We start from the raw sequence: 20,018 nt of genomic DNA, 5'->3' as shown, positions 1-20,018 counted from the left end.
ACACCCTGAGGTCCATCTGAGGTCCTTTATTGTCCTAGCCCTCAACATTTGCATGTTTTTTTTCTCTTTCCTTTTTCTCTTTTTTCTTTCTTTTCTTTCTTTTTTATTGTCCTGATTGCTAATATTGCATTATATCCTAGTCTTTTCTCCCATTGTATCCCCCAAGGTCTTTTTTCATTTATTTAGGTTTTTTTTTTTCTTTATTCTTTTCTGTTTCTTGCTTGTTTCCCTCCTTTTTCTTTGCCCACCCCATGCCCTTTTTTATTCTTCTTCTCTTTTCTTTCTTTTCCCTCTTTTTCTTCTTATTTTATTTTATCTTAATTTTACAATAGGTGCTGCAGGGAACACCTCACATTTGCTGGGTTTCCTCATCCTCCATTGCCTTGTTTCTGTGTGAATTGATTTTGGCCACCTACACTATCCCTTTTCCACCACATCTTGATATCCTCCATCATCTACTGTCTCTCCTATATTCCATCTCCCTTTCTTTGGTCCCCAAATTGTCTACCTTTTAATTTCTAATACCTTTGTTTTGTTTTCTGTCTTTTATCCACTCTCAATACTATTGTCTTTCTTTTCTCTTTGACTCTCTCATGAAAACACTGGCTTTTTAATTCATACTATATTCCTCCCATATTCAGTCAACTACCTCATTATAAGTACTCTACTTACTGCTATAACTCTACACAACTTACAAGAATCCAATATCCATCCTCCCAGATCTCATATTGTTGCTCTGTTAACATTTATTACCAATACTACTTTACACATTTTCCTTTTTCACACAATTGCCTTTCCCTGGCCCTAATATTTTCCTTCAAAGTGAACTCAGCCAGCAACAAGAAATTAGAATAAGAAGAACAAAGTGACAAAGAGAAGATATAACACTTATGCAAGAACAACAGCTAATTAATCCCCAAGACTAGACAAAGAAGCTAAGGAACTGATTAAACCTGTTAAGATAAAATCATGACCAGACAGCAACAAAAAACTACAAACCAAACCAGTAATCAGGAAAACATGGCTGAATCCAATGAACAAACTAAAAACCAGGAAGGGGAGCAGAACTTCGGACAAGTAATTAAAGATCTCAGAACATATATCAGAGACAAACTTAATGAAGTAAAGGAAGAGTTTAACAATATGAAGAAAACACTTGGAGAGGAAATTGCAGACATATTCAAAAAGATAACAGATATGATGGGAATGAACACCACAGTTTGTGAAATCAAAAATACACTCACAGCAAATAGCAGCAGATTAGAAGAGGCAGAGGAGAGAATTAGCGATGTGGAAGACAGTACATCGGAAATCAAACAGATAGTAGAATTGATCAATAAAAAGATAGAAAAAATCCAGCTAGGACTTAGGGACCTGAATGACAATGTAAAATGCACAAACATACGTATTATAGGCATCCCAGAAGGAGAAGAAAAGGGCATGGGGTCAGAAGGGGTGTTGCAGGAAATAATGGCTGAAAACTTCCCATATCTACTGAGAGAGACAGATGTATATATCCAAGAAGCACAATGCACCCCAAACATCATAAACCCCAACAGGCCCACCCCAAGACATATACTTGTCAAATTATCCAATGTTCAAGACAAAGAGAAAATTCTAAAAGCAGCAAGAGAAAAGAAAACCATCACATACAAGGGAGGCTCCATAAGATTAAGTGCTGATTTCTCATCTGAAACCATGGAGACAAAAAGGCAGTGGTATGATATATTCAAGGTACTAAAAAAAAAAAATACTCTACCCAGCTAAACTAGCATTCAAAAATGATGGAGAGTTCAAAATATTCACAGATAAACAGAAATTGAAAGAGTATGCCAACAAGAAACCTCCCCTTCAAGAAATACTAAAGGGAGTTCTGCAGGAAGAAAGGAAAAAACAGGACAGGCAAAGTTGGAGAAGAGTGTAAGAGGAAAAAAAAAGACAAAAACAGAAGGAAAAAAAAACAAAATATGACAAACACAAGTCAAATTAAAATATGGCTAACATAAATAATTCCTTGAAAGTAATAATACTGAATGTCAACGGATTAAACTCACCTATCAAAAGATTCAGACTGGGACATTGGATAAGGAAATATGACCTATCTATATGCTGTCTACAAGAGACACATCTTAGACCCAGAGATTCAGGGAGGCTGAAAATGAATGGTTGGAAAACAATCTTACAAGCAAACAATAACCAAAAAAAGGCAGGAGTAGCTATATTAATATCAGACAAAACAGACTTTAAATGCAAAACAATTGTGAGAGACAAAGAAGGATACTACATATTAGTGAAATGGACAATCTCTCAAGAAGAACGAACAATCATAAATATTTATGCTCCTAACAAGGGCGCCTCTAAATACGTGAGGCAAATGCTGGAAAAACTAAGTGAAAGAATAGATGCATCTACAATTGTAGTGGGAGATTTTAATACACCACTATCAACTCAGGACAGAACATCTCAAAAGAGAATCACTAAAGAAACAAAATATTTGAACAGTATATTAGAGGAGCTGGATCTCATAGACATATACAGATCATTATACCTGAATACAGCAGGATATACATTTTTCTCAAGTGCACATGGATCATTCTCCAAGATAGGCCATATGTTAGGCCACAAAGAAAGGCTTAATGAATTCAGAAAGATCGAAATCATAAAAAATAATATCTCTAACCACAGTGGAGTGAAGCTGGAAATCTGCAAGGGCCAGCTGCCCAGATTTCACACCAAGATATGGAACTTAAACAGCAGAATCTTAGAAAAACAGTGGGTCAAAGAGGAAATCTCAAAAGAAATCAATAACTACCTTGAAACAAATGATAATGATAACACAACATACCAAAACTTATGGGATGCAGCAAAAGCAGTACTGAGAGGGAAATTTATAGCCATAAATTCATACATCAAAAAAGAAGAAAGAGCAAAAATTGAAGAACTAACTGCACATTTGGAGGAATTAGTAAAAAAACAACAAAGTAATCCCACAGGAAGAAGAAAGAAAGAAAGAACAAAGATAAGAGCAGAACTAAATGAAATAGAAAATAAAAAAGCACTTGAAAAGATAAACAAGACCAAGAGCTGGTTTTTTGAGAAGATCAATAAAATTGGCAAACCTTTAGTGAGACTAACAAAGAAAAACAGAGAGAAGATGCAAATACACAAAATAAGAAAGGAGATAGGAGATATCACCACTGACTCCACAGAAATAAAGACTATCATAAGAGGATACTTTGAAAAACTATATTCCAACAAAAATGACAATTCAGAGGAAATGGACAAATTCATCGAAACACATAAGCAGCCTATATTGATGAAAGAAGAAATTGATGATCTCGACAAACCAATCACAAGTAAAGAGATACAATCAGTCATTAAAAACCTCCCAACTAAGAAGAGCCCAGGGCCAAATGGCTTCACAGGTGAGTTCTATAAAACATTCCAGAAAGAACTAACACCAATCCTGCTGAAACTCTTCCAAAAAATCAAAATAGAAGGAACATTGCCTAACTCATTCTATAATGCCAACATTACCCTAGTACCAAAGACAAACAAAGACACCACAAGAAAGGAAAATGATAGACCAATTTCTCTAATGAACCTAGACGCAAAAATACTTAACAAAATACTTGCTAATCATATTCAACAACACATTAAACGAATTATACACCATGACCAAGTGGGATTCATTCCAGCTATGCAAGGATGGTTCAACATAAGAAAATCAATCAATGTAATACACCATATAAACAGATTGAAGGGAAAAAAATCACATGATTATATCTATAGATGCAGAAAAAGCATTTGACAAAATACATCACCCTTTCTTGACAAAAACACTCCAAAAGATCGGAATACAAGAACATTTTTTGAACATGATAAAGAGTATATATGAAAAACCCACAGCCAACATCGTTTACAATGGAGAAATCCTAAAATCCTTCCCTCTAAATTCAGGAACAAGACAAGGATGCCCACTCTCTCCCCTTCTATTTAACATTGTCTTAGAAGTACTTGCTCAAGCACTGAGGCAAGAACCAGATATAAAAGGCATTCAAATTGGAAGGGAAGAAGTCAAAATTTCATTATTTGCAGATGACATGACCCTATACATAGAAAACCCTGAGAGGTCTATAACAAAGCTTCTAGAACTCATAAATGAGTTTAGTAAAGTCGCATGTTATAAGATCAATGCACAAAAATCAGTAGCATTTCTGTACACCAATAATGAGCAAGCTCAGGAGGAAATCAAGAAACAAATACCATTTACAATAGTAAATAAAAAAATCAAATATTTAGGAATAAATTTAACTAAAGAGGTAAAGAACTTATACACAGAGAACTACACAAGACTGTTCAAGGAAATCAAAGAAGACCTAAATAAATGGAAGAATATTCCCTGTTCATGGATAGGAAGACTAAATATTATTAAGATGTCTATCCTACCAAAACTAAACTACACATTCAATGCAATCCCAATAAAAATCAACACAGCATTCTTTAAGGAAGTAGAAAAACTAACTATGAAATTTATTTGGAAAGGAAAGAGGCCCCGAATAGCCAAAGACATATTGAAAAAGAAAAACGAAATTGGAGGAATCACACTACCTGACTTCAAAACATACTACAAAGCTACAGTAGTGAAAACAGCATGGTATTGGCATAAGGAGAGACACACAGACCAGTGAAATCGAATTGAGAGTTCTGATATAGATCCTCATATATATAGTCACATAATATTTGATAAAGCCACCAAACCCTCTCAACTGGGAGAGAATGGCCTATTCAACAAATGGTGCCTGGAGAACTGGATATCCATAGGTAGAAGAATGAAAGAGGATTACCATCTCACACCTTATACAAAGATCAACTCAAGATGGATCAAAGACCTAAATATAAGAACCAAGACCATAAAGACTTTGGAAAGCAGTGTAGGGAAACATCTATAAGACCTTGTCATAGGAAATGGCTTCACGAACATCACACTAACAGCACAAGCAGCAAAATAACACATAGATAAATGGGACTTCCTCAAAATTAAAGCCTTCTGCACCTCAAAGGAGTTTGTCAAGAAAGTAAAAAGGGAGGCTACACAATGGGAGAAAATATTTGGCAACCATATATCCAATAAGAGACTTATAACTTGCATATATAAAGAACTCCTATATCTTGAAAATAAAAATATAAACAACCCATTTTAAAAATGGGAAAAAGATTTAAACAGACACTTCTCCAAAGAAGAAATACAAATGGCTAAAAAGCACATGAAAAAAATGCTCCAAATCTTTAGCTATCAGGGAAATGCAAATCAAAACTACAATGAGATACCATCTTACTCCCATAAGATTGGCAGCTATGAAAAAAACAGAATACAAATGCTGGAGAGGATGTGAAGAAATGGGAACACTCATCCACTGCTCGTGGGAATGCAGAAGGATCCAACCATTCTGGAGGACAGTTTGGCGGTTTCTCAAAAAACTAACCATAGATTTGCCATATGACCCAGCAATACCACTGCTGGGTATATACCCAGCAGAACTGAAAACAAGGACATAAACTGATATATGCACACCAATGTTCATAGCAGCATTGTTCACTATCGCCAAAAGTTGGAATCAACCCAAATGCCCATCAACAGATGAGTGGATCAATAAAATTTGGTATAGGGAAACGGACTTTGGCCCAGTGGTTAGGGCGTCCGTCTGCCATATGGGAGGTCCGCGGTTCAAGCCCCGGGCCTCCTTGACCCGTGTGGAGCTGGCCATGTGCAGTGCTGATGCACGCAAGGAGTGCAGTGCCACGCAGGGATGTCCCCCGCGTGGGGGAGCCCCACGCGCAAGGAGTGCGCCCGTGAGGAAAGCCGCCCAGCGTGAAGTGAAAGAGCAGCCTGCCCAGGAATGGCGCCGCCCACACTTCCCGTGCCTCTGACGACAACAGAAGCGAACAAGGAAACAAGACACAGCAAATAGACACCAAGAACAGACAACCAGGGGAGGGGGGGAAATTAAATAAATAAATAAATCTTTAAAAAAAAATAAAATAAAATAAAATAAAATGTGGTATATACATACAATGGAATACTACTCGGCTTTAAGAACAAATACACTACAAACACACGTGATAACATGGATAAATCTTGATAACCTTATGTTGAGTGAAGCAACCCAGGCATTGAAGGACATACTACATGACCTCAATGATATGAAATAAGTTAACCAAGCTGCCTCAGAGAGCTAATGACTGGAAGATAGGCTTACAGGAAATCGGGGGGTAGAGGAAGGATATAAGCTGACATCTACATGGGTGAAATCTATGATAAGCTGGAGGTAAGTATGTGTACAAGGAAGGGATAAAATGGGGGCATAGGGTTACCTTTGGGTGGGGCTTTGCGGGCTTGAGTGGGGCTAGGGATGGGCGGATGGGTAATATTGCCCAAGAAATTGGGGGGAGGGTGGGGCAACATACAAACATAGGAGATTGTCAGGTGTTGGTTGAGAGTATAATGCTGAGAAAACCTTTTCAAAATATAATTACGAAAGTTACCTGTTTAAGATACTTAAAGGGGATAATCTGATGTAGGACAGACTCCTAGGGAATATGTGAATGCTCATTTTGCCAGAGTGGGTTATACCATTGGGTTATGACCCATATAATGAGAGTGAAGGTATACCCACATCCTGGGGAGGACTAATGCCATCAAGAGAAATGGTGGCTCCCAGGGCATTAGGGCAGTTGAGCAAGTCAAGCCCTCAACACTGTTGCAAGTATCTCTGAACATGGCTCCTCAAGAAATGAAGATTGACTGTCACAGTGGGCCCCAATGGGAGGGGGAAATAGATATTGAATAGATGGAACTATCGTAACTGTGAGGGCGATAGAAGTGTTTCATAAGAGTACGCAAGGATGGATATAAAATATGTAATATTACACCAAAAACATATACGGGCTGACAGACTAATAATGTAAATCATAATGTAAAACATAGGATAACTAAAAATTTAGAAAATTGTATAGCCTAAAGTATAAACCACAATGTAAACACAGATGTTACCTTGTTTGAAAGCTATTGTCTTAATATCTGTACATCAGTTTCAGTAAATATGATATGAATAAGTTAAAAGATTATTGCTGTGAAAGGGAAAAGGTTTTATATTGGATATGTGTGAGTACTGTATATTGTATATATGAATTACTGTGATCTATAGCTCTTGTGAAGAGAAGCTTAATAATTAGGAAAAAAGAAAAGAGAAAGATAGGATGTAGAATTTTTCCAAATCAATATGTATTCTATACCTAACCTTTAAAATCATCGCTATATTCCATTTTACTATTAAGGGAACCTGGCATTATATTGGGCTTCACTTTTCAGGAAGTTTTGGATTACAGAGGGGTTCAACAATGGCAGCAGAGGAATACTGGTATGGGATGTTATTGACAGGGGACATATTGTTGACAGGGAGTTATACAGGGCATGTGTCTGGGGTGCATGGAAATGTTTGGATATACCCATAGTGGAAACAAAAACAACAGCTGGGGGGGGTACTGGGTTCCTGGCCAGGGGGACACTGTTGTGGTCCCTGGGGGAGCAGCGGCAGTTCCCCACGTGCAATGGCAAGGACCAGGAAGGAATGAGGGTCCAACAGTGAGCACCTGATACTAATGACTATGCTTGTGAGCCTATACCCCTGAAATAAGAACAAGGCCTGGAGCAGCACTGTGCCTAAGAGTTCCCTTCTGACAGCCTCCGTATTACTCAAATGTGGCCAGTCTTGAAGCCAAACTCAGCATGTAAATGCACTGCTATCTCCCCAGTGTGGGACATGACACCCGGGGATGAGCCTCCCTGGCACCGAGGGATCACTACCAAGTACCAGCTGATGATGTAACTAGAAAATGACCTTGAATAAAAGGTTTAACACAGACCAGCAGAATATCCCTGTCTACATATAATAACAGGAGTTAAAAATGCTTTTTGACCTGAACAAAAAAGGGGAAATGGAAAGGACAAATGAGTTTATATGGCTATGAGTCTCTAAAAAAGAGACTGGAGGTTGTCAGAAGGATTGCCCTTATGCACACCTGAGCAGAGTCTCAGAGACAGATAAAGTAGATACAACCCCAGGTATTGCTTCTTCTGAGGGCTAAAGAGACCCACAGGTTTTATGGTCATGGCAGATGGGGTTCACTGCCATGTCAGTTGGCCCTTCTTTGGAGTTGGTGTTTCTGCATGATGGAGCTGGACTCAGATGTGATCTCTTTTCACAAGCCTTTCCTGTTACTTTACTGGAATTGTAGTTGGTGCTGGGGTTTAAGATCTATCTAGGGGATCTGAATCTCTAGACTGACAATATGATAGCCAGGCCCTGAGCCTCAACAGACTTCAGCTCCTACACTCTGGTTTATTGGACTTACCCCACTCAGCTAACATGGAGTTGAAGAATGTCAACCACCACACCATGGAGCCAAGAGTGCCTACAACTGAAAGCAGGAAGACTGCATCCAGTATCCATGTGGAATCTAAGCCCCCTCTTGACAAAGATGTGGAATGGACACCACCAATCCAAGGTCCACAGGAAGGAGGAATACAGTAAGGATTAAAGTGGACTCACTGATATTCTATTCATGAATTATTGTGGTTAGTAATTGAGAAAATGTGGCATTGGTGTGGAAAAAGTGGCCATGGTGGATGCTGGGTGCGGGGAATGAGAGGAAGAGATAAGATGTGGAGGCATTTCGGTACTTGGAGCTGTCCTGGGTGGTGCTGCAGGGACAATTACTGGACATTGTAGATCCTCCCATGGCCCACTGGATGGAACATAGGAGAGTATGGGCTATGATGTGGACCATTGACCATGAGGTGCAGCAATGCCCAGGGATGTACTCACCAAATGCAATGGATGTGTCATGATGATGGGGGAGAGTGCTGCTGTGGGGGGGAGTGGTGGGGTGGGGGCGGTGGGGGTGAATGGGGACCTCATATTTTTTTAATGTAATATTTTTTAAAAATGAATTAAAAAAAAAAAAAAGTCATGGTCATCCCTCCTAACTATCTGGGAAATGCAGGTTGTTACGGCGAGGGGAATGTGTATGCAGAAATAGGAGAGAATTAAGGAAGATTTTGCACTGTGGGCAGAGCACAGACTGAACAATTAAAAACAATTAATTAAAACCTAATCCTCCATGGGGAAGCAGACTTGACCGAATGGATAGGCATCCGCCTACCATATGGAGGTCTGTGGTTCAAACCCCGGACCTCCTTGACCCTTGTGGAGCTGGCCCATGTGCAGCGCTGATGCGCGCAAGGAGTGCCGTGCCACGCAGGGGTGTCCCCCGTGCAGGGGTATCCCCCGCATAGGGATGTCCCCCACATAGGGGAGCCCCACGTGCAAGGAGTGCCTTGCTTCCTGTAAGGAGAGCCGTCCAGTGTGAAAGAAAGTGCAGCCTACCCAAGAATGGCACTGCACACACGGAGAGCTGACGCAGCAAGATGATACAACAAAAAGAAACACAGATTCCCGGGAAAAATAAACAAACAAACAAACAAAACCTAATCCTCCAAGCTGTCCTTGATGAGAGTGTGCTTATGAGGTCAGTACAACTGACTAAGGATAGGCAGACAGCACCAGGTTTTCTGGGGACCTCAGCAGAGTCACAGATGCCAATAGGACACCCTGGTAATGACAATAAAAAAGAGTTCTGGCTTGACTGTCTTGAAAGTATAGGTGTAAAATCAATGCCTAGCAAGTATGTTGACTCTCTGCAGTGATTTTTATTGGCTAAAGACAGAATCATCTAAGTGGAAGAAACAATGAAATGTACCCCCAAATTCTGAGAGTTTGTCAGCAAAATCAATTCAGAAATATGGTAGGGAAAAATGTCCTCGACAAAGGAAAAGGCAATTTGATTCCATCCTTATAGATATTAACCTATCTAAGAGAAGACCACGGTGGCAACAGAATAGCATTGGTCATTCCAAAAAGTATAGAAAAACAGGAATATGAGAGGCAAAATTTGGCGGTGTGTACTCAGTACTACCCAGGGAAGAGAGACTGTAAATGTGGGGGATTCTCCATGGCCTGGATGTGACATCCCTCAAGAGGCAGTACAGCTTATTGGTTAAGAATGTCTCTAGCATCATACTAAACCTGGTTTGAACACTAGGACTGTGGCTTAGGAACATACTCTACTGTCTCGGACAAGATACTTAACTTTTCTGAGCCTTGGTTTCTTCACCTGTAAAATAGAGATGGCAGTTCCTTGTTTCCTCTTCTTCCTGGGCACACAGTGAGGGTTATGACTGCATTTCCATACCTCCCCTGCAGTTTCAGGAGCAGCCATGTGACTGATTTCTAGCCAACAGAATATAAGCAGAAGTGGTGGGCAACCCTTCTAGGCCTGACCCTTGAAAACCTCAGACTGCAACCCTCCGTCCTCTTTCCTTCTCCACTGGCTAGATGTGTCAAAGTCTCCAACATCCTGGGGACCTGAATGGCCGTGTGGAGCAGAGCTCCTTAGACTATATGAGGGAAAATTAAATTCTACTAGGTAAGCCATTATTCAATTTGAGGTCTATTTGCACAGCAGTTAGCATCTCTTAAACTAACACATTAATTGGTTTGTTGTGAGAATTAAATGAGTACATGTAAAACACAATAGTGCCTGGCACCTAAAAAAAAAGTGCTTAAAATTGCTGCAATTATTAATATTATTATTATTTTTTGAGGTACTAGGACTGGGGATTGAACCTGGGACCTCCTAAGCTCAACCACAGAGCCACATCGGCTCCCCTGAGTTGGTTCCCCCTTTCATTTGCTTGTTGCATGTTTTTTTTTTGTTTCTAGGAGGCACTGGGAACCAAACCCGGGACCTCCTATGCAAGAAGCAGGCATTCAACCACCTAGGCCACATCAGCTCCCCTGCAGCAATTATTTTTATTCTGAGCTACACCAGATGAATTGGAGGTTAGTGAAATTGAGAAGTCAGGCTCACCTTATATAGCTTTGACTTTTTTTTTTTTTCTATGTTAGTTAATAAGTACCACGTCGGATACGAATGAGCTCATGGATACGTACCACATGAGTGAGCAGGCCTCCAATACCTTCCTTGTTCCTCAAATGAGGCACCCAAGATGAGGTTGGCCCAGCATCCCACACAGAAGGAGCAGTCTGTCAAGTCAGAGGAATTCAGAACTGCAGGCTCACTGTCTTTATACCTTTTAGCCTGGGGCGGAGAGGTGAATGGGAGAAAGGGGCTTCATCAGATCATGTCTCTAAGATGACATCTGAGATTTCACCTATATTCTCTTGCTGAATCATTTTTATATAACATTCTTCCTTCCATGTTTCATTTCTTAACTGTTCCACTGGGTCAACTAGAGGTTTCAGTGCAGTAGAACATGTCTGAGCCTACCACATCCTACCATCATTCTCCTTGTACTAATTTCTCACATTCCAAACTAACCCGTATTCCAGTTTAGCTTCCCTGCACTCCATAACTGAAAACTAAAGCCCTGAATTAAGGACACAGACATTGGAAAGGAAAATTCATATTAAAAATGAATGTATTAGCATAGTTATTTATCTACCAGCCATGTGTCAGCCACACTATAAACCACACTGCATTGTTTTTTCATGATATTTTCTACTGTCTTAAATTACCTTATTATATTTATACCTTATAAATAATTACCTTATTATATTTATTTGCTTACTTGTTTATTATCTGCCTCTTCCCACTAGAATGTAAACTCTATAAGGACAGAGACTTTGTCTTGTTTGCTGCTAGGTCCCAGCACCCAGCACAGTGTGAGTCACCAAGTAGCACTCAGAAAACATTTCTTCAAATGAAAAATTTGAATAAATGGATGCTTATCATGAGTCAGTTTTCCTGGATCTGTCCAATTGTGGGGGATTGATCAAACAGTGTCTAGACCAGAAAAGTTGATTTCCAGGCCCCAGACCAGACATGGCACAAAAATCAGGTTACCTTGTAGGTAACGAGACAGCTGGAATCTTTAGGCAAGGTGATTCTACACAGCCATGAAAGCATTTAGGAAAGAATGGAAATTTGTACATCACCTTTGTGGAGGTGAATCCAGCTTATCGTCACTTTATTATATTGCAATTCATTATTCCCCTTTCTGGTGTCAGAGAGCCCCTGGGATTACTTAGCCTAGAGGAGAAAATGCTGAGATGAGATATAATCTGCTCACTAAAACAAATCTTGTTAAATTTACTTCATGTCTTTTTTGGTCAGGGTCATTAAATTGATGGATCTGGGGAATGTGCTACAACAAAGGATTTCATGGCAGTCTCAGGTTATCCCCACAGACAAGAAGGGAAAAGGTGGGCACATGATGAAATGACCGTTCCTGGAGGGAGCAGCAGGGGTCCTTGGTGATGGATTTCAGCGTGATGGAATGAATGCAAGAACACATGCTGATCAGATCTGAGGAGCACAGAGCTAGAAATAAGAATTAATACATGGGGTGACAGAATCGGGTTCCATAAGTATCGTATTGCGCTGTAACAATGGACCAAATATAGCAAGACTGAATTTAACAGAGGTAGATATAAAGTCATGCACTTGGGTTCAACAAATCAATCACATATCAATCCAGTTAAATTCCTTTAAACCTACCAAGCCACTTCCAAGCTACACAGCCAATATCCTGGAAAACTCAATCCTTGATAGTTTACACAGCCCAAGTCAAGAGCCCTATTGCCCAAAGTCACCTGCTAACTCATTTCCTGGTCAAGTCTGGTACCTCAACTCTTGACCTCTTGCTCCATTCCCTGACTCCAACTGAATGCTTGCCCTTGGGCTCTGACCATGTGCTTCTGTCTGCAACCATTGTCCCTGCTTTGACCACTTTTGGTACATGCTCCAGCCCCCCTTGAGCCCAGACTCTGGCACACATACCAGCATCTGCTCTTCTGATCACAGATAGCTCAAACACAGAGTGCTTGAAGCATCGACCAATCTTGGCACCCCTGAAGCTTACTAGAAGTACAAAGCAAATGACCTAACGTGAAACAGGCTAACAAAAACCCACTGCGGACTTGGACCATATGGCCATATTCCTAGTGCCTAAGCTAGAGTTTTTGGTCTTTCTCTGTCCACTCTGTGATAGACCACATCTTGAGATAATGACCTTCTGTGTACCACACTTGCTTGTGTATCTCAAGAAATAAGGGTGATGGGACTTGAAAACATATCCTATGAAAGAATGTTTCCCCTTTATTCCCAGGGAAGAAGGAGGAAGTAATCCTTAATTACCAGCATAGCTAAGTCATACTTCATTGTTGCCTTTTTTATACTTTCCAATATGTCAAGATGTTTTTACCATGAAAATAAATATTACTCTACTGCAGATTCATTGAAGAATGAGTAAAAAGTTAAAGGCTTTTTTTAAAAACATAGAGAGGGGATTTTTTTTTTAAGTTTCAAGAAAATACCATGTATTTATGGATGATTTTTTAGGAAAATACAAATTATCAAAATTGGCTCAAGAATATGTCTACTTGGCTGGTCCCCTAGCTTGTGAACCTCTGAATGGTGATTTTTGTCCACCAGGTCATACATCAATGGTGCGACATGTAATTATTTTGGTTTTTGTTTGTTAATTTGTTTTGTCAAGGACAAATAGTTATCTTGGGGAGCATGTGCCTTCATCTCACTATACCTAAATTTTCTTTGATAATGACTTAATTTTTTTAATAATTGAAAGGCATCAGAATCCAGCCCATGCTATTCAAGGACTGCGCTAGTGCTTCCCTCCCACTCCCAAGCTTTGGCCCCTTTCTGACCACTCTCCATCAACTTGGAGTCCAGGGGAGGGGAAGGTGCCCTTGGCCCACCATGCTCCATTCCCTCACCTCTCCATGAACTGTCAGGTGACTCATTGAAAAAGTAACAAAGGAAAAATAAACACCCATTTTCAAACTGCCTCAGGAAGGGTGGTAAGTCCTTGTGATCTCAGGCTGGTGCCCAAACTGTTTATAGATGGGGAGACAGCATTCCAAGTGACTGCCTTGCTCACCACCTACCCAGACTCTCAGCCACTGCTGAGCAGAACATCAGCTCTCAGCTCCTCCTTCTGGAAGGAACAGAAGAAGAGGTAAGATGACATCATGTGGAACCTTCTGCTTTCTCTGTCTGATCTTAGCCACTCTCCCAAAGCTACCCATGTCAGCTACAGCCCACTTAGTATTCCAGAAAACAGTGGCACCTGGGAACTCCTCCTCCAGTTCTGGAAAGAATGTGATTCAGTCCAAAATAACCTTTCAAAGTGTGTGCTCCAGCCAGACTCAAATGCTCCTACTTACCCATTCATAGCTAGCAAGGTCCTACCTCTGTGCCCTGTCTCATGCTGTGCCTTCTGTGTGGAGTATCTTTTCCATCTCTTGATGTCTTCCCTTGCTTCAAATGCCAGCTTAAATGAGACCCAGCACTAGGAAGCGTCAATGATTTCTCCCTTGCAAGGGTCTAAGCTCACACAGCATGTGCTCTCTGATTTCTTATGGCCTTTTCTCTTTCAACCTTGTACTACATTCATATATGCACATGCCTGAACTTGCCCTAGGCTTCTCTATGGGATGGACAATGTCTCATCACCTTTGTTTCTCCCTTAGGCTCTCAGCAAATGAATGAAGGATGCATCCTTATTTTAAAGGCTGCCCAAGTTCCTGGTGCTAGGGAAAAGCTGCTATCTCTATGTTTCTTCTGGGGTACTTAATAAATTATCCGCCTTTCAAATCACATTTAATTCCCACCACCTCTGAGTTTTTAGCTCCCAGGGACTCCTGATAGAACTCTTGTTTCTGAGAGCTACTTGAATCAAGGAACAATGTCTGGGTCCTTTCCCAGAACACACCCATGCTCACCTAGCACCACCTTGTCCCATAGGCAGGAAGAGGTACTAAGCAATAGGCATCAACAACAGCTCTTCCCTGCTCCACCTTCCACCCCCACTCAAAAGTCAGCCCATGACCTCTATCCAAACACTTTTGGAAGAAACTTGAGGCTCCTCTGTGGATTTACCCCCATTTCACATGAGACAGTTTGATACTGTGGAAAGCGCAGTGGCCCAGGGGTTGAAAGTCCAGTATCTAGTCTAAGCTTTCTCGGACTCTGACATTTTGAGAAGTCTTTTCTCTTTCAGATTTCTTCTCTGTGAGAATAAAATCAGTGTCTCACAAACATTTTCCAGCTTCTTATTCCTTCGTTTAAATGAAAGCCTACACAAAAATGAAAACAAATAAAATAAATAAAAACAGAGCTCTTCTGGTTGAAATGAAAGGGGATGTGGCTTAATCTCTCTCAATTTCCCTCTCCTCCATTTCCTCACCTCCAGCAACCTCCTCTGAGAGACCCTTGGATCTGTCAGCAGCCCTACAGAACAAAGTCTGAAAACCACAGAGTAGAGGATCACTGAGGAGTCCTCCTAATCTGAGCTTCAGATCCCAGTACATGGAGATCAGGGGTAGCCCAACATGGTGGGGACTTGAAGGAAGCAAGTGGCAGTTACCTAGGCGAGGAACCTGAGCTTCTTCCAGAGACATGATCACCTGTCTCCACAGAGCAGACAGGATACCTACTGACAATCCCAGGCTTTGCCCAGTGGGAGTGCTGCTTAAGGGCAGGGACCACATTTCATTAACCTGCATGCTCATCACTGAGGACTGCAGCTGGATCAAAGCTGTCATTTGTATATAATATCGGATGACTCTCGTGACTATGAGTTGATTCCCATGCCTCCTCTCAGAAAGGATTAAATTCCACTCTGCTTTGCACCTAAGCCAGCTGTATTCGTGTCTATCTCATTACTCCGCTGTAAGGTACTTGAGGATATGGACAGTTTCTCTTTCATCCCTGTATCTTGCCATCCAACACAAATCTTGGCATGTGGTAGGTACTCAGTAAATGTTTGTGAATTGAATGATTTAGAATGGGTACATTCAGGATGCTACTGTCTTGTCTTGGCTTTTCCAACTATGACCATGGACAGAGAAAGTGATCACTAACTCCTGGTGTCATATTCTAATCTGAAGGAAAGCAAAATAATGTTTGGTATCAGTCATAATGTGACTTGGTGTCATAATGTGAAGCTGATATTAGTTCCACCCTCATTCCCAGCACAATACTAGGCTGCCTCGTCCACCCTCCCTGAGCAGACCACATTCAGTTAATGTCAAATTAGGTGAATACTCAAGCAAAATATAAGTAGGGCAACAAACTTGCTGGGAGAATACCATGCAATGTAGCCCCAGGCTAAATATAAATAATTTGGGGGGCTATCTGCTTTGTATTATCTACGCGTTTCTTTGCTAGCAATACAGAATGAGACCCATGATCAATACTGGGGATGGGAGCAATACCCTGACTCAATTTAGCATGTCCGAAACCACATTCCTGGCTTTCCTTCCTAGATCTGCTCCTCCCAGCAGCTTCCCTGTCTCAGTTAATGGAAATTCCACTCTCTCAGTTGCTGCAGCAACAGATTTTAAGCCATCCTTGGCTCCTTTTTCGCTCACGGCCCATCTGCAATCCATCAGCAAATCCTGTTGGCACTACCTTCAAAATACATCCAAAAGCTGATTACTCCCCACCATCTCCACTTGTTACCACTCTAGACCACTTATATTCTCATATGAAGCTTTACATTCACTAGCTTCTCTTTGTCAATGTGTCTTTGTTTAAACACTAGAGGAGAGGGGCCAATGCCCTTACTTTACACTGTAACCATTTAATGTTTTCTCAGATCTTTGAAAATATCCCTTCATTCATTCATTCATTCATTCACCAAACACTTGCTGAATGTCCACCACATGGTCAGCTAAGTGCTTGGAAGATAAAATGAAGTATATGGCTTGATCTCTGCTTCCAATATAATATGGGCGAAGGTAAAATCACACAAGAAAGGTAAAAACCAGAAACCCCAACTGAAGCAACATGAAGTGAGGGCAGTAGTTAGAAAAGGTTAGAACTCGATGGAGTTTGCAAAGGAGGCAATCTTGATTTGAGCCTGGAAGGAGCAGTGGGCCTCCGGCAGGCAGAGAAAAAGGATAGGCCAGGCACAGAGGATGGAATAAGCCACGTGTGAAAAGTTGCTGGAAGGTTAAGTGGCTAGAAGGCAATAAGGTTTGGAAGGTGGGTTGGGGTTAGAACACAGAGGCTCGGTGTGCCAGTCTCAGGATGTTTATAGGAAGGTTTAAGAATGCAGGAGAGTAGAGTGGTTCCAAGTGTGGGCTCTGGAGTCAGGAAGACTTGAGTTCTGATTATTAGCAATGTTGTTTCTCTGTGCCATGATTTTGTCCTATGTAAACTTGAGTTGATAATATCACCTACCCCATAAATTATTGTGAGGATGAATAATATAATGCACGTGAAGGGTTCAGCACATAATAAGTTCTCAAATTATTATTTCACTACTTTTGTGTGCAATTTGTAAAATGTTTTCCCAAATCAGCAGCAATTTCTCAGAAATATTTTGCAGGTAATTCCCAATGTGGACTGTAAAATTAGCTATAAAGAAGAAACTTTTTTTTTTTTTAAAGATTTATTTATTTATGTATTCCCCGCCCCCCCCCCGCCTCCCCTGGTTGTCTGTCCTCTGTGTCTATTTGCTGTGTCTTGTTTCTTTGTGCGCTTCTGCTGTCGTCAGCGGTACGAGAAGTATGGGCGGCGCCATTCCTGGGCAGGCTGCACTTTCTTTCGCACTGGGTGGCTCTCCTTACGGGGTGCACTCCTTGCGCGTGGGGCTCCCCTATGCGGGGGACACCCCTGCGTGGCAGAGCACTCCTTGCGCGCATCAGCATTGCGCATAGGCCAGCTCCACACGGGTCGAGGAGGTCCGGGGTTTGAACCGCGGACCTCCCATGTGGTAGACAGACGCCCTAACCAGTGGGCCAAGTCCGCCGCCAGGAGAAACTTTTAATAAGCTGCTGAGTAGTTGAGCAAGGTGTGCAAACACAAACATAAAAAGAAACACTAAGAATACACAGGCATGTCTGATTCTGTGTGTGTGTGTCTGTCTGTCTGTCTGCCTATCTCACACATATGCAGAACTCTCAAATAGAATTCCGAAAACAATATGTTATAGTAAGCATTCTTGGTACTGTGCCCTGGGGATGATCCCAGCGTCAATGTGGAGGAAGCTATCCTAATCACTGTTTCCCTTGAGAAGCCTGTGGTTGCTTGGAATGAGAAAAGCCTGTAATAAAATGTTGTGCATGAATTGATAAAGTAACTATTATTACTGTGGACAATGAAGTAAAAGAAACAATGCTCTGGTTAATTTAGACATGCCCTTGAATTTACTCTTCCCTGGTTTTGTTACACACCGAGTCCAGTCTTTGCAAAGTGAAAGTGGATGCATATGTGAAATCAATATGCCCCACTTCATAAACCTGGTTTATAAAATAAGGTCACTTTCAACAATAAAGTCTTTATGGCTCCCAGCTTGCCTTTGCTGTTGAGAGACTGTATTCTTCCCTGCTTCAGGACTACCATTTCTGTGATAATCTCAGTGTCCAAGGTTGCTGTAAGAATTAAACAAATTAGTACAGAAAAGCTTACACTAGTTTCTAACTCTATTCTAATAGAATAGGGAGCAGGTGTAGCTCAGTGGTTTGAGTGCCTGCTTCATATGTATGAAGTCCTGGGTTCAATCTCTGGTACCTTCTAAAAAAAAATCTAATAGAATAGCAAGTACACAATAGTTATTATTTGTTATTATTATTTCTATCATCAATATATCAATATCATTTCTAGTATTCATCTTGACTGTTTGAGTCAGATTTTGGTGAGCCAGCTTGAGGAAGAGGATACCACATTTGTCATGCCTAGTAGTTGTTGAAGCAGTTTATGAATATTCCAGCTCCCTTTCTTCCCTATTTCCTAAATATCTGGGATATTTAGGACCAGGTAGATTTGCACTAACTCTACTACTTGTGGCTGAGTGGAGCCGTGTGAGTAGCCTGGCCAGTGGGTTCTGAGTGGAAGTAATGAGTGTCACCTCTAGGCTGGAGCATTTACCACCTGATGCAGGATGCTCCAATGTTCTACTTTCCCTCTTCCAAGGAAACCAGCAATGTTCCAGATAGTGGCTGCTCCTTCCACCTTTTTCTCATGAGAATAATGATGAGAAGGACCAGAGCCCTGAGCTGATCTGCAATGAATAAGAAATCTTTACTCATTTCAAGTCCCTGGGATTTGGGTTTGTTTGTTACTGTGACATACTGTAGCTTATCCTGACATACTTAACAGAGAACAAGCTACTGCAATGAGAGTGCATTGCCAAAGGAGGCCATGGTTCACTGATAATACAAAAAGATTCTTCACCAATGGATTTTTCTGCCACTGTATTTCCCAAGGTATTTCCCAGGGAAAATGTTGGGGAAGAGAACATAAGGCCCCTCTGTTGAGTATTATGCTTATCTCTTACTAAGCTCCCAATGTTATGGCCACTCCTGGCCAGCATTCCCACAACATGCCCATGGTGATAAGATGGCCCAGCCTTGGCCAAATTTTTATCCTCAGTTTGACAAACAAGTCCTGTCATCAACCACACCCCTTCCCCATCATGGTGACATTTCAGTATCCTTTTCTACTTACTGGTCTAAGTCAGAACCATCTCAGTCATCAGAGATTTTTCAAATAATGTTGAATATCAAAAGAGAAAGAGGGAAACGGACTTTGGCCCAGTGGTTAGGGCGTCCGTCTACCATATGGGAGGTCCGCGGTTCAAACCCCGGGCCTCCTTGACCCATGTGGAGCTGGCCCATGCGCAGTGCTGATGCACGCAAGGAGTGCCCTGCCACGCAAGGGTGTCCCCCGCGTGGGGGAGCCCCACGCGCAAGGAGTGCGCCCGTGAGGAAAGTCGCCCAGCGTGAAAAGAAAGAGCAGCCTGCCGAGGAATGGCGCCGCCCACACTTCCCGTGCCGCTGATGACAACAGAAGCGGACAAAGAAACAAGACGCAGCAAATAGACACCAAGAACAGACAACCAGGGG

The sequence above is a fragment of the Dasypus novemcinctus genome, chromosome 21 (genome assembly GCF_030445035.2).
Source record: "Dasypus novemcinctus isolate mDasNov1 chromosome 21, mDasNov1.1.hap2, whole genome shotgun sequence".
Lineage (NCBI taxonomy): Eukaryota > Metazoa > Chordata > Mammalia > Cingulata > Dasypodidae > Dasypus > Dasypus novemcinctus.
The sequence above is the reverse complement of the archived record's forward strand: the minus strand, read 5'-3'. Positions refer to the sequence as shown.